Raw genomic sequence first — 11,470 nt, 5'->3', positions numbered from 1 at the left:
TCCAGAATCAGGGGACACAAAACCAGTAACCATTGGTGTGATCTGCTGAGTGGAGCAGAGGTACAAACAAGCACTCTGGAAGGAGACTAAATGGGAAATGAGGGGAAAGCAAGGCAGTCAGAAGAGCCAGTGTATTGCACTCATGCAAGGCACTCTTTCCTACAGTCCTGCGCAAGGTCCGAGCCTCAGGCAGTCTTGTGTGTTGAGATGGTTTCTTTTCCCCTTCCCAACTTCCTCTGTTTTATCCTGGTCCCCTTTTTTTTTTTTTTTGGAAAAAAAAAATTTAAGAAGTGTGCTAGATTGCCTAGGTGCTGTGCTAGCTCAGAGTAACAATAAAGCGTCTCCCTATCGCACACATCTCGCAGCAGTGCCTTTGACAGACTTCAGTGTAGATACGTGTTGACCTGCATACCTAGTAATGTATCTTCTGTACTTTGAGACAGCTGCTTATTAATAAAATGACTTCTGTTCATGTTTTACTCTTGTGGACTTCAAAGTACTTTTCATAAATCAAAGCACAACGTAAGTTTTTTTAAAAAAATTAATATTCACAAATGGCCTCAAAAATCTTGTTGGGAAAGATAAGCCATGTAATGAGACTCTAACTTTTTTGTTACTCATCTCAGTTTTTCCTTTTTCACATTTAGCACGTGTCTAAATAATCACCTCAGACCAGGCTGGTTTTACCTTTGAGCCTACGTATGTGGGTATATTAAAAAACAAACAAAAAAAACCCCCCAAAACCCCCAAACTTTTGGTCTTCTGCAATCTCTTTTTAGTATTTATTTCTAGACTTTGGTTAGTAGGAAAAGGACAGATTGCTTTGTAAGACTGTAGAGCATCTCACAGAATCACAGCATGGCAGGGGCTGGAAGGGACCTCTGGGGATGACCCAGCCCAACCCCCTGCCCAAGCAGGGTCACCCAGAGCAGGCTGCACAGCACCGCGTCCAGGAGGGTCTGGAATATCTCCAGAGAAGGAGACTCCACAGCCTCCCTGGGCAGCCTGGGCCAGGGCTCCGTCACCCTCAGAGGGAAGAAGTTCTTCCTTATCTTCAGCTGGAGCTTCCTGTGCTTCAGTTTGTGCCCGTTGCCCCTTGTCCTGTCGCTGGGCACCACTGGAAAGAGTCTGGCCCCATCCTCCTGACACCCACCCTGCAGATATTTCTAAGGTCCCCTCTCAGCCTTCTCTTCTTCAGGCTGAACAAGCCCAGCTCCCTCAGCCTCTCCTCGGAGGAGAGATGCTCCAGTCCCCTCTTGGAAAGATACCCTTTACATCTTCTGTTGGCAGTTTCAGTCACGTTCAGTTCATAGCGTTGTATTGCAGCCTATTTTCTCAACAGTGGGTGTGCAGTAGTGGGGAAAATCCAGTTTGGGGAACATTATGTGTGTACTGTAGTATTCCTCATTCTGTGAAAACGTTTCCCGACTTACATATTGTTTTAATAAACGGAGCAAACCAGGAATTGTTTTATTCTGTGAAGAGTGATTTAAAGACAAGGCTATGCCTATCAGTTTTCCTGAAATGATTGCATACTGTGTTTTAATGTGTTTCCAAGGGTTTACAGTTTTATTTTGCTCAATACTGGTATTCCACAGTTTTTAATTTAGAGATACAATCAATCATGGTTAAAACCATTTAAAATATGTAGAATTTCAAGCGTTCAACTTTGAAATAGAATTTGCCTGTCTGAATTGCGCTGTAAACTGAAAGAGCAGGTACTCCCAGGTAGGATAGCTGGATTGCCTTAAATAGGTTATCAGGAAGCAGTTGGCTGATGGTTGACTAAGTGCACTCCGGTTACTGCTAATATGCTTTCAAACCCTCCAGTTTAGGTTCAACATAATCCAAGATATTGTCAGCTTCATTTTTAGTGGGTTAACTGTTCTATTCAAATCAATTACTGGTTTTACATTTAAGGAGAAATAGATACACTAGGTTTGATTTTAAAAAATTATTTTAGTCCAAAATTCAAACTAAACAGCATTGTTGACTGTGCTGGCTATATCACAAGTCTGCCAATACTGTCTGGCTTTCTTAAAGGCCACGCTGCTGCCATGATGGGAACACGTGAGAGTCTCCTGGTTTCAGAAATAGTAGAAAAGTCTTCCAAACTCTGTATCTAAAGAGCTGTGTGAACAGCATGACCCTACTCAAGATGGTGTTAGTGTTTTGGGGGGGGGGGGAGCGTAAAACAGCCTGTGTGAACGTGGTGTGCAAAGTCGTCCTATGTTTTAGGCCAAACGTCTGTCTATTCATCAACTCTTTGACATTCCACCACCCAAAGAATGCAGTAGTTATTTTAAAATCTTGTGATGCTGAATCAGACCAATCTATTTGATGTGTGTTTTTTTTTTTCCCCTGACTTGTGATTTTTCTCATGCTTGGCTTTGACATATGTAAACATAAAGTTTTAACATTTAGAAAAGATTGTTTTCTGCTTTGAAGAGAAAGCAGTGGTTTCCTTTGCATATACTTGAATGTCCTGCTTCAGGTTAGGCAAGCTGAAATGCTTTATTTTACAGTCCCGATCTGAATAACTGGATAATAAGGTTCTACAGAAGAGCCTTCTCTCATGTGATAGCTAGTTTGATGTCTAATAATAGTATTATACTCAGACATTAATAAGCATGAGACTAGGAAAGAAATCAATTCTGTTGGCCATGTGAAAAGAAACACTACAGTAGTTCTACTGAGACACTTTAGTGCTTTGGATCAGGAACTTTCCATTAGCCTGGGGAATTTCTGTAGTCAAGGATGTGCTGTGCTGTTTCTCTATAGAAAAACACCCAAATTTGATGAAGATACAGGATTCCGCAAAGCCCCTTGAGTTCATCTATGCTGTATGGTGCTGTGCAGGGATTGCTGAAGTGGGAAGCTGAGTCTGTCCTCATGGCTGTATCTGGAGAGCATTTACTGGTGCTACAGAGACAGAGAGAAATGGTCTTAATGCTTTAATGCCATGGCAAGGTCCCTAAATCCATGATAATATTCCTGAGGAATCTTGTGCTTCAATGTTAAAAAAGAAGTGTTAAGACAGATAAACTTCAGTACTCCTTCCTATTGCTCATTCCCATTTCCCCTCCACGGTGTCTGTTTGCCTAGTCAAGTTGTGTAATCAGAATATACCGTATCATGTCTTCTAACCTTGCACAGTGATGACGCTTTATCTTAAAAAAAAAAAAATTAAAAAAATCCTTCACTATTTCTCTCTTCACAGTGCAAAAATTGTCCCCCAGATTAAATGGAATCGGGTTTGTGAAATCAAACTCACTGAAATTAGGAAAGACTACAATTTCTTCATGAGTCTCACAGAACAGCCACTGAAAATATATTTCCAGCGCCATGAATTGCCTTATGGATCTTCTTACCTTCTACACCATGGGAGTTCTTTAGAAACTTTCTCTTTGTTGGTGGTACTTCAAAATTTGAGGCGCTTGAAGATAGTATAGTTCTTTGGCTGAACCAAAGTAGTGAATATAGATTAGTATTAGTTCTCATACTGCCTGTCATTAAAGCCTGGAATACTCAGTGTTTTTATGGCATTTTGATGTTCTGCTTTGCAAGAAGCAGCCATGTAATGGATTTGTATTGTCTTTTATAAAATTATGGATTAGAAAGCCACATAGCAGGAAGAGTATTACAGGGTGATTAAGGTTTGTTACAGGTATAAGCAAATGCTGAAAGGGAGGTAGTGACAATTGTTCAATAACCTTTTCAGTAAATGGTGCTGATTTTTCTGGCTGGGCTAGGTGAAGTCTGTCATGTAGATGGGAGCCAGCCCGCTGTTCCGTCCTGCGCAGCCCCGGGGACAGCCGCCTCCCGCGTGCAATCACCGTGAGCTCAGTGGACAGATGGCGGTGTGGTTCTATGACACCATGTTCTAGCAAAGCACTGCTCAAATGAACTGCTTTCTGGGAGCTCGCAAGTGAAATGCAAATGACCTTTCCAAGAGAAATCAGCAAATTCTGATTCACAGTAGAACACAGGATGGAAGTTTAGATTGCAATTTTGTTTCCTTCTGTAAGAGTTTATCGGAAAGAAAGCAGTGCTGGAATGTCTGAATCCTCAGACGCTTTATGCAGGAAGCTGGCATCGAAAGTTTATTTCACAATGCTTAAGTTCATGTTGAGTTCTGCAGAAGTCTTTTTTTTTTTTCCCTCCAAATTTCTGCCAAATTGCCCTTACGTGCTAGGGCTCCTCCAATGTCTGGCATCACAACGGGGTTTCAGTCATCTGTCTTGCCCAGAGGTAGTGCCAATGTCCTTTTTCGTCCTTACGGAGAGGAGTGGTCTGTGGACAGAGTACCACGAGTGAAAATTAAATCTTAAGAATTTGGAAGCTGATCTAGTGTCCCACTCTGGCACAGATTTTCTGTGAAAAGTGAAGTGAGTCCCTTGCCTTGTCTGTGCTTTACTGGTCTTTATCTGTCTAGTTGTCTCTACAGAGGGATGGTAAGCGCACGAGTGCCTTGCAGGGCTTTAGGACAGCATGTGGTGGAATTTCCACAGGGAGCCCTCAGATGTTTCAGCTTCTGTCCCTGCAGTGACTGATGCTTTTGAGGACTCTCAGCCACAGCTGCTTGGCTTACTGTAAGTTGTATAAACACTGCAGTTTCAATCTGCTAGTTTCTTGAAGGCTAAAAAAACCTGCTCATGTAAAAACATGGTAGTTGTGTTTGGTGTGCCTACAAATTGAAGGAAAGAATTTCTTTTAATCCTCACCTCCCGAGGTAAGGTTAAAAATGGCAGTAAGTAACAAATACACCTTTGCTTACATGGTTCGGACAAAGAGCTTTTACAGGGCCTGGATTACTTCTACACCTTGACCTATTTCGTCAGTATCAGGAGGCAGCCAAAAATTGTGTGACTGTAAATGGCTTCAGCTGACAAGCAGCTCTCATGCAAAAAGTGTTTTTAAGGCTGCCTAAGCATTAAGTGCCTTTCTCCTTAGTTGTACATTTGACAGGCAGGGGCTTTTTGTTCTTATTTATTTCCATTTACTTGATCCAGTATTATAAAAGCAAATCACTTTGATGAGGAAATAGGTCTTTTTTTTTTCCCTGTTTCTTAAATGAATAGTGTTTCTGCCTTTTCACTTTTGTTTACTTTGATTCAGTGAATTAGTCAAAAAAGGCCCAGCCTGTAAGTGCCTGACTTGTCCCATTCAGATTCTTGTTTCTGAAGTCAGGCAGTTGCTCCCTGGCTTTGCCAAGTCAAGGCTGTGAGTAGTGCTGTCGTGTATTTCGCCGGGGACGCTGGCCACCGAGCATCTGAGCGGTGGGGTCTCTCCTGAAGCACAGAGCAGAGCTAGCAGAAAGCAGCAGAGTTGATGCAGCCAGCGTTCGGTGGTTCACCATCACTGCTGATGACAAATGTGACTTGGTTTTCTCTGTGTTTTGGGGAATTTTGCACCCAACAGAACAGAATACCATTCTGACTGTAGATGTTCACAGACACAAGGACGTGGAACAGATCCCTGAGTCTGGTGGTGGTAATTTTCTCCTGTTACTTTCCTAAGCTTTTGTTTGCCAACTCTTTGAGGGTGGGCTTTTACTTTGATGTTTTATTGTCTTTCAAATCACTAGTTTTACTTTTACCGCCAGTAATTTTTGGAGTGCTTTGGAGGGAGGGGGGGAAGGGAGAAAAGAGATGTAGTAATTATGAATGTATTTGGTTAGATTAAAAAGTCTCAAAGCTCATTAATAATGAGAAACCATGGCAACCTCAACAATACATCCCACACATATTATACCTACCTAACAATGTGCAAAGTACCTTTAGAAAAGAGAAATTAAGCATAAAGAAGAGGGGAGAAAAAGCATTCACTTTTTACATTGCTATTTTTAATTCTCAGATCCTGAATATCGACATACTTGTGCTGGCAGCACTTCTAACTCTTGCATTTAAAAAATAAGCATCTGATTATCAGGTTGAATGTGGGATCTTTTCTTAGTATTGTTCTTTATTCTCCTGAGATTTCCTATGTTGTATTTTAGTAAAGGACAGATATAATGGGAGGCTGGTAACTGAGGAAAGAGAAGGTGAATGTTGCAGTTTCCCTGGACCTGTCTTCTCCTGAGAGACGTTTGGAGTTTTGAGCAGTCCTGCCTCTCCTTGACTCTTTAGATCACAAGAAAACGTGCAGAAATTTCTCTCCATGCTGGTATATACCCCATATGTAGTATAAATCCAACATCAGTACTGGTCGTCTAACTGAAAGAGTCTTGATCCTCGGAGCCGAGTCTCTTGCAGGAACCCTGCAGAGTTACTGGATCCATTTGTGCGTGAGTGGTTGAAGAGTGAAGAGGTTTTCAAGTTGTGGTTTGTGACTGGGCTTCTGGAGTTCAAAAGCAGGGTGTCTGAGGCAAGGCATCCCTCTGTTTGAAAGCCGTCTTTTCTCCCGCCCCATCCTTGGAGTTCTGGGGCAGCCATCGGGTGAGAGTGAGGACAGCAGCTTGGGACGTACTTCTGGGTAGGGAAGGAACCAACCGGAGCGTGGTGGTCAATTAGCAAAAGTTACCTTTTGGGATTTACAGAGGGGTGTAAATTTTCTAGTGATAGATGTGGTCCACAGTGAATTTAGATCTACAGAAAATAGTTTTGTGTTTCAGGATGGGTAGGGTGGTGTGGTTCAGGATGGGTAGGGTTGTGTGAAGACTGGTGTCTGACTTCAGAGGGAAGACTTTGAGCAGTGTGCGCTGGAAGGCAATCCCTCCGCTGAAATTCTGATTTTTCTTACCCTCCTAAAGGTAAAATTATTTTAAATTATTTTTAAATTATTTTAAAAGGCTGTAATTAACGACAAGAGGAGTGGTTCCCTTATGCTGCCTGAGATTTTGTGATTTGTCATTTGTAGGGCAGCAGTGCCCCTCTGTCAGCTTAGGAGCAAGGACTTCAGAACTCTAACAGGAAAGTGTTCTTTGCGTCCCTGATTTTACTGTTAGCAGTATTCCACTGTTCTAGAAACCAGTAAAATTTCCTCTGGCTTTTATGGAATGGTATTTCAAAACATGGAATCCATTCACAGATGGGAAATACTTTTTCTATAGGCCATGGCATTACACATGCAACCACTGTAAATGGTGACAGAGAATTGTGTTTCTTTTCCTGTGCTGCCTACGTAGGGGATTCCTCAGGTTGGGATTCCTCAATCCTGCAATTAATTTCTGTCAACTAACTTGTTGATTTTTACTGTGCTTGTGGTTAATTGTATGAAATGTTACCTGTGAATCTCACAGCTTGCTTGTCTGCCCTATGAAGAAATAAAGTCACAAAGACTGCAATGGCCTTTTAGGAAACTGAAATGAAGCTGATGCAATTGCTGGATATTCTTAGGGATGCTTTAAAGGTACCACCAAAAACAAGCTCTGATTTTGTGTAATAGGCATTTCAGTGGTGTTAACTGGTACCATTAAAACATCTTAATTTGCGTGGAACAGAATGTAATTTTCCAGATAACAGTGGTAGATAAGTATTGATAATAGAGGTTAACACAAAAGCGAAGGGGCTGTGACCTCTGTCAGGCTTTAGCGATACAGGTTTTTCATTCTCTGTGTCTGTTGATCCAGGATGTTTTGGTAAAAACTTGGAATAATGACCCTGACATCACACTTGAGCTGTGTTGGCCTGCTCAGGAAATGCTTCCTGCATTGCATCTCTTCAAAGGGCACACTTTCCGAAAGGGTAATTCATTCCAAGTTTATCTGTGTTTTCTATAAAAGCATCTGAATTCAGATTTTTTTGATGTAGTAAGACAGAACATGAAGTCCTGATGAATAAGGCCTAGAAACTGAATAATCTAAAAATGAGTAACTGGCTGATGTTTTTGACATCCCATACCGTTCTCTCTAAAGGCCATAAGTGGAAGGGCAAAGGAATAATTTTTATTTGTCAAATGCTTGAATTAAAAAAGATAATAGACTAATGTGATTCTGCAGCCTCAACAGCAGCTTTGCTTTAGCATAAGCTTCATTACTATCTGTCTTTTTGTTTGTTGCGCCTGTTATGGTTTTACCAAGTTTTTACAGTCTTAATCCCATTGGCTATTGTTTATGAATATGATGCAAAGAGAAAATAATAGATTGCGCTGCTGTGACACAGAACCAGACTTGACTTGCTTGTCACTTGCTGACCCAGCCTGCAGCTGGTACTGTTAGACTCTCCCTGGAAGAACAAGAACAGAAGGTATGCTGAGGGGGAATTTTTTAAACGAGGAAACTAATATATGCCTTGAATTAACCAATTGTAAAGAGTGGAATATACTCCTAGTCCTTGATTAGTGATCCCTACACAATCTCAAAACATCATTCCTGTGGTTTGAATGTCCAATATACAAAGCTTGCTGTTGGTACTGACTGATCAGTTTTAATTTGTGGTTGTTGAGGTATGTAGGAGATGAACAGAAGCTCCACGGATTGCTATTTGATTGATGATGTAGATAATTAAAATTAGAAGTTCTGCAGATTTACATGTTATGTCCTCTCCAAAATACAGTAATTTTGTCTTACTGTTGTCTCAGTCTTTAACAGAGTAAATTTTTAAGGACTACTCAAAATGGAAATTTCAGGTAGAAACAGAAATTTCTGCAAGGCCTGTTTTTTCTCTAGGGATTGTAGTTTTCATGGATGTTTCTCGAGAAAAGTTGTGCATTGTCTGAACAAGCTGTGCAGATCCCATTGGTTTTAAACTGGGAGGGGGAAGACAACGAAACCCCCAAGCTAACAACCCGTTCTCCCCCAAAGCGTGTTTTCTTCCGCTGCCCCATCACACTGCTGCAGGAAGTGACCCTGGTGATCAAACAAAACCCCAGCAAAAATCAAGCTTCAGCGGAGTAGATGCTGAAGGGTGCGAGAGAGTCTGTTACGTAGATACTAACAGTACCTGATGGGTTTCAGGTTTGATCTCTGATCTAGTAACAGTGCCTGTTGTGTCTGCTGGGTGTGCGTAGGGTCTGACTTCAGACTGTTGCTTGCAGAGTCCCACGGAGGCTGCAAGTACTAGAGAAATGGAAAGGGCAGGCTTGGTAAAGGATGCTGCTGCCATTCTAGGAAGATTATTTGGAAACTAAAGGGTATGCTTCGACAGCTATCATATGCTTTCAGAAAAGCAAGGTTGAATTTGCAGAGTCTGAAGAGTCACCAGAATGCAAGTCTCTGGCATGCTGTCAGGCTTGGAGGAAGGTTATTTTTCTTTTTGTTTACATTTTCCCTGATGGAAGATCTCGTAGAATTGAGTAGAGTTATATGCTGCCTGAGAAGGATTCAGTCCTGTAATCGAAAGGTTTGTACTTTTCAGACTAACTTCTCTGATTTTGTTTGGTTGGGGCTGTTTGAAATTTTGGTCACTAGATTTTATTCCTTCCAGTAGAAATGATGTCATGTTGTGATAACACTCAGGTGGCTGCAATCAACATCAGAAATGAACTGAGGTAGTTTACAGTCTCAGTTTATAGCTAAAGGCAGCAAGTGTATATTGTATTCTATGACAAAATTAAACATAACCTCTCAGTAAGCTCTTGTTATGCCAGGAAAAAGAGAAGTTATTAACCCATTGGAGGTGAAGGCTTGATGTTACAAAGAAAAGGGTAATTGTAACCATTAGGGTCCTTCTACTGCTCATTAGTGTTTGGGCTGAAGGGCTAGTACTGACCTAGGAGCAATGTCTCAAAAAGCCAAATTACTCCATCCAGAAGGTTCTGTACTAAATGTAACCTTGAGGGTGCAAGTGATTATTAATGGTGTTTGTAGGGTGGGTCAAGGGAGTTGAAGCTGAGCATGTATTCACTGAAAGTGTAATAAGCTGCACTGTATTACTTGCTTTAAAGGCATTAGTTTCAGTCAGTCAGAAGCAGGATTTCGTTCTGAGACGTTCTGGATTATGGGATTGGAGTAGGAGGAACATGAGGAATCCCCAAAAGATTGTTCCAGAATGCAAGCGCAGCGCTCTGTTAGTGACTAGGAAACTTAAGAAAAATGGATTTTGCCGACTGCTTCATAGAAATAACAATCAGTTTATGAAATTTTGGTACTAAACTTGTGAATTGATTCAGTCCCACTTGTAATTGGTGGAACTTTCAAAAAATTTGAAAAGGAAACTACAAAATGCAGCAAAGTTTAGCTCTGTTGGCAGTGAGTAACATTGTGACACATTCAGATACTCAAATACATCACTAAATAGGAGCATTACTAGAGGGTCCTTCTATAATATGAAGAGTAATTACCTAACTTAAATTTTAGTTGGACATTGGCTTAGAAAGGAGTCCTAACTATTGTAAAATTGGTAAATAAATTACTGTTCATTTCAATACTCTGTAGACTTACAGCAGCTTTTATGTTTCATCTGCATAGGCTGTGAACTCACAACTAACTAAAAGTAGGGCTGGTACTGGCATTTTACATGCAATTAAGTAGGAGGGTTTTTTTAATAGAGGAAAACCGGTATCTTGATCCATCTTTGATTATCAATTAAAACTAGTAGAGAAAAATTTTTAAAACCACAGTAACTGATTTGAAATAATTGAGATGATTTTAACACTCTCAGCTTTTGTTAAAGTGCCTCAGAATATAATCTCAGAGCGAACCGCCAGGCAAGAGCCCAGCCCTTGCTAAGAAGGGTGCCCGTGATCTCTGTGTTAATCTGGCAGCACGCTGTAGTACGTACAAAACCCCAAAGAGAAGAACCTCATCAGCTAGAATGCAAATGAACCGGCTGACAGAAGGGCATTTTCCCTGGCGAGGAGCTGGGTTCCTGACGGGAGTGTGTGGATGCATGGCTGGCAAAGCTTTCCAAGTGGCAATCTTATGAGGTGTTTTAGGTTGCTTGTCCATGAAAGGAGAGAACAGTTACAGTAGAAAACCTGTGTGTGAAGATGAGATACGAAGGTGCTGTAACAAGTTGTCCATTAAAACTTTTTGTGGTTTTTATCTTTTTGAGAAAGTACTTGTGGAAAAAACTGAAGGAGAAAGAGGATGGATCATAGAGAAGGACAAGATTTTCATCACGTCACACAGTTCTGTACAGAGCTTCAGCTTTTCTTACAAGAGCAGAATCTGGCTCATGTTTGACAGAAGATTGTGATGATAAAGACAGTCATTCTTTGGCGCAGAAATCTTGCACCATTTGTATGGTTTTGATGGAAAGCAAAGGAGAATCTGGTGATTTTTAAAGGTTTTTTTTTACAATTTAGCTGTTTTCACTGATCCAAAGTCCTGCAGCTGCAAAGAATCAGAGCAGAGCTTGAACACAGCTCAGCCCCTACCTGGGAGGGAAGGGCGATTCAGGAGAGCATTACAGAGGAGGATGGTTATGGGCTGATAAGGAGAATCAGGGCCCGCTGGCACACTCGGTCTCACAGTTTTAGCTCCTGGGAATCTGTAAAGTGAGGCTTTTTTGTGTTATACCCAGGTAAGCTTCACAGCCCAGCAGGGTTAGAGTGAAAGGTGTGTATCTTTGTAAAGTGATCACTAGAC

Source organism: Opisthocomus hoazin, chromosome 4 (genome assembly GCF_030867145.1).
Source record: "Opisthocomus hoazin isolate bOpiHoa1 chromosome 4, bOpiHoa1.hap1, whole genome shotgun sequence".
NCBI lineage: Eukaryota > Metazoa > Chordata > Aves > Opisthocomiformes > Opisthocomidae > Opisthocomus > Opisthocomus hoazin.
Note: the sequence above shows the minus strand (reverse complement) of the source record.